The following is a 6605-nucleotide window of genomic DNA, read 5'->3' as shown; positions in this document are numbered from 1 at the left end:
AGGGGAAGGGGAGGGAGGGGAAGGGGAGGGGAGGGAAGGGGAGGGAAGGAAGGGGGAGAGAAAGGAGAAACCTGGTTGTGCTGCTGGGAAAAAAACAAAACAAGTAAACCATAAAGAGATTCGTTAAATAACCAGCTCTCTGGAATGTAAATGATAAATGTACAAGGTTTTGACATCCCTATTTTTAGGGAGAATACTGCATAAAACTAGGTAAGCCTACATTATAGTAAGTAAGAAACACAAAGACTGCCTCAGATAATTAGAAACTGTATTTCATTTAAATGAAACCTGAAGGATAAAGTATTTCCTTTGGTAAATCAAAACACATCCTACAACAGTTTCCAAACTACTAAAACTATCTTACAACCAACTTCTACTTCTCCAAGTTTACCACCCGGAGTTCTTCTATACAAGAAAGATGGAAGCTCTTGGCCATTTTGGACTTACCGCTTACCTTCCTTAACTTCAGGAGCTTTCTCATGTTTTCTCTCCTACTGATGTGACTCTCTTAAAGCAAGAAAAATATCCAAATGACAAGAGTCTTCCAGAAAAGTTACTAAAATTATTCTTTTTCCTCAGGAAGATCATATCCCTCAAGCTCAGCTGAAAAGCCAGGCTTTTTATGAAGGCTTCCTAGACTCCGGGTGGAAGAATTAAAGCTTCACTTCTCCTGGGGTGCTTGGGTGGCTCAGTCGGTTAAGTGTCCAACTTTGGCTCAGGTCATGATCTCACAGCTCATGGGTTTGAGCCCTGCATCGGGCTCCGTGCTGACAGCTCAGAGCCTGGAGCCTGCTTCACATTCTGTGTCTCCCCCTCTCTCTGCCCCTACCCCCCCTTCAAGCTCTGTCTCTGTCTCAAAAATAAATAAACATCAAAAAAAGAAAAAAGATTCCCTGCTCCTTGTTCCCAAGTGCAGGGATGCAGAAAATTAAGATAACACTTCTTTCTCCTGCACCATTAGAGGGTCCGTGGCACTGTCCCAGCTGCCCCGCCCCCGTGGCAGTGTCTGGGTGCCACGAGGGGACACTCAACGATATCCCTTCTTTCCTGCTTTTTCTCATTCTCACTCATTTTAACTTCAGACTTGCTTAGGAGTTCTTTATCTCCAATCAAACAGGAAAACCAAGTAGGGGCAGAATTTTCAAGCACGCCCCAGGGATAAAGCACAGGAACCAAATCAAACGCTGTGGTCGGAGAAGAAACTGGCACATGGTAGCAAGCCCCTTTGGCAGTTTAAATTATGTTTCCTCACTATGGTAAGACCCGGCTCAGAAGTCTTTTTCTGAAACGCTCTTTTTTTTAATGTGTCTTCTCTGTTGTCTACCGCTCTCTGACAGAAGTGGAAAATGAGCGAGGAGGAAAAACTTGGTTTGCTGGGAGGACCTCTGAATCATTTTTCGCCAAATTCCTATAAACTTTCTTTCGGTCACATCGTTACAATAACTCCAAACGGTCTTTGCTGTGAGGCAATGGCTGCCATTAAAAACAGGGAAGGGCAGCTCTGAGCCAACAGCCCCCTGCCCCCCCCGCCCCNAATTCAGTCTTCTAAAAATAAACCAAATTAAGCGCTTTTTCTTGCAAATAACACATACCTACAGGATGATTTACTGAGAATGACCAGAATTTAGAAAATTGTTTACAATTCAATACTCAGAAAAAAAAGATTTTTTTTTTTTTTTAAATAAAGTTGGTATCTAAAATATGAGCCACAACACTCTAACCATTTTCTTCTCTCTCAAATGTTGGATTTCGGTAATCGTCTAAACGAACCATACTGTAGTTTATGGGAGTTTATGTTTCGGTTTAAGTTTCAAACTTGGGACACACAGGCAGCTTTCGGAAGAACAATCATGTTGTTCTTGTGACTGTGCAGTAGCGCCCCATTCCCTGACCTCAGGCTCGGGCAGGGAGCCCTCAGGTGGGGAGGACTCTGTGAAGAGAGCACGGGTGTCCTGGAGAGCCGCGATGGAGGGTTTTCTCCCCTTACTAGCTTCACACGGAGGGGTGCTGCACCCGGCAGAACTAAATCCGTAACTGGACTCGGGAAGGGTAACTTCTAATTATCCACGGGACAGTTAATACAAATTTAAACCCAAATTGGCCTAAAGCGTGTTACAAATAGTAATAATTTAATGGACGAAATAAGGGTGGCCTAGAAGAGGCCCTGCAGGGATGACAACAGACTCCTGTTGCAGAACGCGTCGCGTCATTCTCTACCGTCTCCTTTCGTCAGTCCTAAAATGTGCTTCCACCGAGAGAAGAAAGAGCAATTGTTTTGTAAAACCTACACCTTTGGATAAAGATCTGTAAGACCGGTGCACCTTATTTAACCATAACAGGCAGGTAATCAGCTTGAAATGACACTTAAGAGAAAAGAAGATAATTGCCGGACACCTCAGAGACAGCTAACTATATAATATATTCCTTTTGTCTGGTACCGAAACCAAAGGGATAAGAATTCATCAAGCTGAAACTCAAGGCCTGCTTGCAGTGGGCGAGGCGGCGTGGAGAAAACGACGCTGGCTCACAGAGAGATTACAACGTAGCACGTGTGTCTTCGTGTTAACACAGGCTTATGGTTTTTTTAGTTTGGTGTTCTGCTTTATGCCAATGTTTCAAAACCTACAGCAATGGCTATTAGGGCAAAAACACATCTGGGCCTGGACGATTAAGTTTTACATAAGATTAAGTTTCTCATTAATACAGGTAGATCTCTTTTCGGTATTAAAAATATAACCTAAATTATAGGGTTTTAATTTAAAAATCTATTTGCATTTCTTTCCTTCTGATGTTCAACTGCACTGATAATTACTGAGTAGCTGCTAAGGGCAAATTACTGTGTTCTACGGACTCGGCAGTACAATTACTGAGTAAGAAACTGAACTTAATCTCAAGAAATCAAAGATTTAGGAGGAAGAAACGAGAATGGAATTAACTAACAGAGAACATAGCATATGAAGANGGGGGTGGGGGGCTGGGGGTGGTGAGGGCGTACGGGACCAGACACGGGCGGAGCATGGATGCACCAGTGGTGTTAACAGAGAGCAAGGGTGGGCCCGGCCTGCTGGTGGGACGTGTCACTCGGCAGCTGAGGAGCTCTCTTCTTCTTCATCCAACCTGTCCCCCGAGCCTGCGGTCAGACCCTGGAACCGCGGTCCTGGGAGCCACCCGGGAACTGTCACAAACACACACTCTGGCCTCCAGCCCTCCACCAAGGCCCTGTGCACGCTCGGATGACTACTGAGGTTTACCACCGCCCTACACTTGAGATTTTCTTGCCCCATCCGTGACCTGGAATCTGACTAATTCACAGTAATTATCTTTTTCCCTGATGGAGAAGGAAAGGGCCAGATAAGGTGGAGTACATTTTATTCATTGGATTCATTTATGCAGTAGATATTTATTAAGTGCCTGTGTGGTAGAGTCAGAATATAGAAAGTCTTAACTGCCAGAATGAGTAGTAGCTGTTGATTTCATAAACTAGGGGCACAATGAAAAGTTCTGAACCACAGGTGGTAGAGTCGCAGAGATGGAAAGATTAGCATGGTGGTGGCATAAAGGACATTTCTGGCAGGGTTGGGGGGGGTACAAAGACTAGCTAATAGGATATCACAGAAGGCCGCACAGTGTATGGCTGCATTTATATGAACTGTCCAGAATCAGTAAATCCATAGGAACAGAAAGCAGATTAGTGGTTGCCAGGAGCTAAGGGGAAAGGGAAATGGGGAGGGACTCCTAATTAGTACAGGGTTTCTTTTCAGGTTGGTGAAAATGTTCTGAAACGAGATGGTGGTAGCTATGGAAGGTGTGAAATTGCACACTGAAGGGTGAGCTTTATGTTATGTGCATTGTATCTCAATAAAGCTATTATTAAAAAAAACAAACAAGAAAACAACAACAACAGCAAAAAGCCCTACAAACTTTTAAGCCTGGCAAAACTGTGCAACAGATAGATGAGTGGTTTGCAAATATTTAGACCAAACACTGGTGATTATTAGGAACAAGAATAACTTCTCTAACAATTCATCCCAAATGAATTTTGCTAAAGAAGTTAAAGAATTTTATTTTTAAAAAGTTTTATTATTTTTGCTTCAAAGTGATACATGCTCATACTAGAAAATTTAGAAAATACAAAATGCTAATGAATAAGGTTACATATATTTCTAGCCCCCAGAGAATCATCACTAACTTTCCATTCAGTATGTTAAAGTTCATTTATACTGACAGAGAGAGCACGAGCGAGCGTGTGTGTACACATGCATTCGCCCAAGTGAGCACAAAGAGGGAAGGAACAGAGAGAGAGGGAGAGACAAGATCCCAAGCAGTCTGCACTGTCAGCACAGAACCCAAAGCGGGGCTCAGGCCCACAGGCCAAACAGTGAGAGAATGGCCTGCGTGGAAATCAAGAGTCAGAAGCTCAACTAACAGCCACCCAGGTGCCCCTTTGCTCAGTATTTTAAAATGTGTTGCAGGTATATATATATAATTATGCACAAAGTGTATGTATACACACACACAATTTTATAATCCTTTTTTGTTTTCTTAATGTCATACACTAAAATCTTTCTGTGATATTAAATGTCTTCATAAACACAATTTTTAGTAGTTCTCTGCTACGCATCATATGAAGATACCATAATCTATTTAACTGTTTTCTGTAGCTAATCATTAAGATAGCTTCCATTTTTTTACTACTATAAATGATAGTGTAATAAAAATCTTTTATATAAGTACTGACCCATATTTCTGATTAACAATAAACAATAGTCTCAATATTCAGAAATGCAATTATGAGATCAAGGACTGTGAGTGTTTTTAAGTCCATTCATGCATATTACCAAATTGTTTTCCAAAACGGTTGTGTTAAGTTACAATCTTACCTCAGCAGAGTACGTGAGTTCCCATTTCACCAAAATTCACAGTAGGTATTATAATTTTTTTAACACATTCTAATTTGAGGATCACGGCAAGATATTATTTTATAATTTAAACTGACTGGTAATTGCAGATCTTTACAATGTTTGTAAGAAGTTCATGTTTGCTTTGATAACAAATGCCGAGTCAGGGATGCGCAGAGGTGCTGTGTCCAAGTCTGCTAGTGCCTCACATAATGCTACTGCGGAGACCAAAGCAAAATGTGGCTTCCAGTCGTGGTTCCCAAATCTGGCTGCTAACGAATCACCCAAGGAGCTTTTAAAAATATGACTTTCCTGGCCCCACCCCGGTCCAACTAAATCTGAATCCCATGCAGGACTCCAGGTGATCATCCCGAGTCTGACCAGTGCTCACTGGAAAAGAAGAGCAGGACTTAGAACCCCAGGGCTGGGCAACAAGGAAGAATTAGTCCAAGTTGTGGAATAACATCTTTGGCATTAATTAACTAATTATCATAAACAAAGAAGTTCTCCGGTCTAGTCTGTTTTTTTTTTTTCAATCAGTGACTCAAAAAAAAAAAGCATCTATTCATCAGATAAGCAGATGACATAAAAACATAGGTATTGTGTTTGATAACAGGATGAGTTTTTTGAAAATCTTAGTATTAGCAGTCTAGAATAAAGAGTGCAAACGAGCAGGATGACTTTCAATATCTTTGTGTTATTAAGATAATGTGAACACCTACAAAAACAAATACATAAAGTCAGTAAAACGATTTTAAAAAGGAAAGGAAAAACCCTCACAAGTATCTAATGTACTCTAGTATATTAGATATTTGAATTTCAGCAAAGATGAAACCACTCTCCTATGTTATCACCACTTACTATTCTTAGTCTGTCTTGTGCTTCTTCCCTATTACAGCCTGTGACAAACCTACTCGATCCTGCATCTCTCCCTGTGCCTTCTGAAGTCCTTGCCCTATAGTTACAAATTCCTCTGTATCCTTTAAAAAAAAATTTTTTTTAAATTTACTTTTGAGAGAGAGAGAGAGAGTAGGGAGTAGGGGACGGGCAGAGAGAGAGGAAGACATAGAATCTGAAGCAGGCTCTAGGCTCTGAGCCGCCAGCACAGAGCCCGATGCTGGGCTCAAACTCAGGAGCTGTGAGATCACGACCAGAGTTTAAGTTGGGCGCTTAACTGACTGAACCACCCAGGTGCTCTCTCCTCCTATGTCCTTAATCTGATTACAGAGTATGCAGTCATTTTGGCTCTCCTTTAGTCCCTTCCAGAAGCTTCTTGCTCCGTCATTACACACACACTAGGGATAGGAGGTGGGGTCATATTCTGCACACGCCTCAGACCAGTGACTAGCCATCGCTCTATGACAAGGGTGGCCTTGTATAAAAATCTGCTTCTTTGAAGTCCATGCCATCTTCTATCTACTTTCAAGTCTGAGATTTACCAACATGCCACTTAATCCTCCACATTTACTAAAAAGACTGGTGTGTAATTAGTTCTTCTTCAACCCAAATTGGTCATCATCCTGAGTGGTTTCAGAGTCTGTGCGGATGAGCTAACACCTCTCCTCATACGTTCCCATCTGTCTCAGCTCTGACAAAGTTCACCTCCATTTCACGTTAGTCACTGCCTCCTATGATCGTACCCTGAACCTTCTTTTCACCCAGAACTGTTGTAACTTGAACGCCACTTTCCACCTTCTCCCCCCCCCC

The sequence above is a fragment of the Crocuta crocuta genome, unplaced genomic scaffold, assembly GCF_008692635.1.
Source record: "Crocuta crocuta isolate KB4526 unplaced genomic scaffold, BGI_CrCroc_1.0 scaffold141, whole genome shotgun sequence".
NCBI lineage: Eukaryota > Metazoa > Chordata > Mammalia > Carnivora > Hyaenidae > Crocuta > Crocuta crocuta.
The sequence above is the reverse complement of the archived record's forward strand: the minus strand, read 5'-3'. Positions refer to the sequence as shown.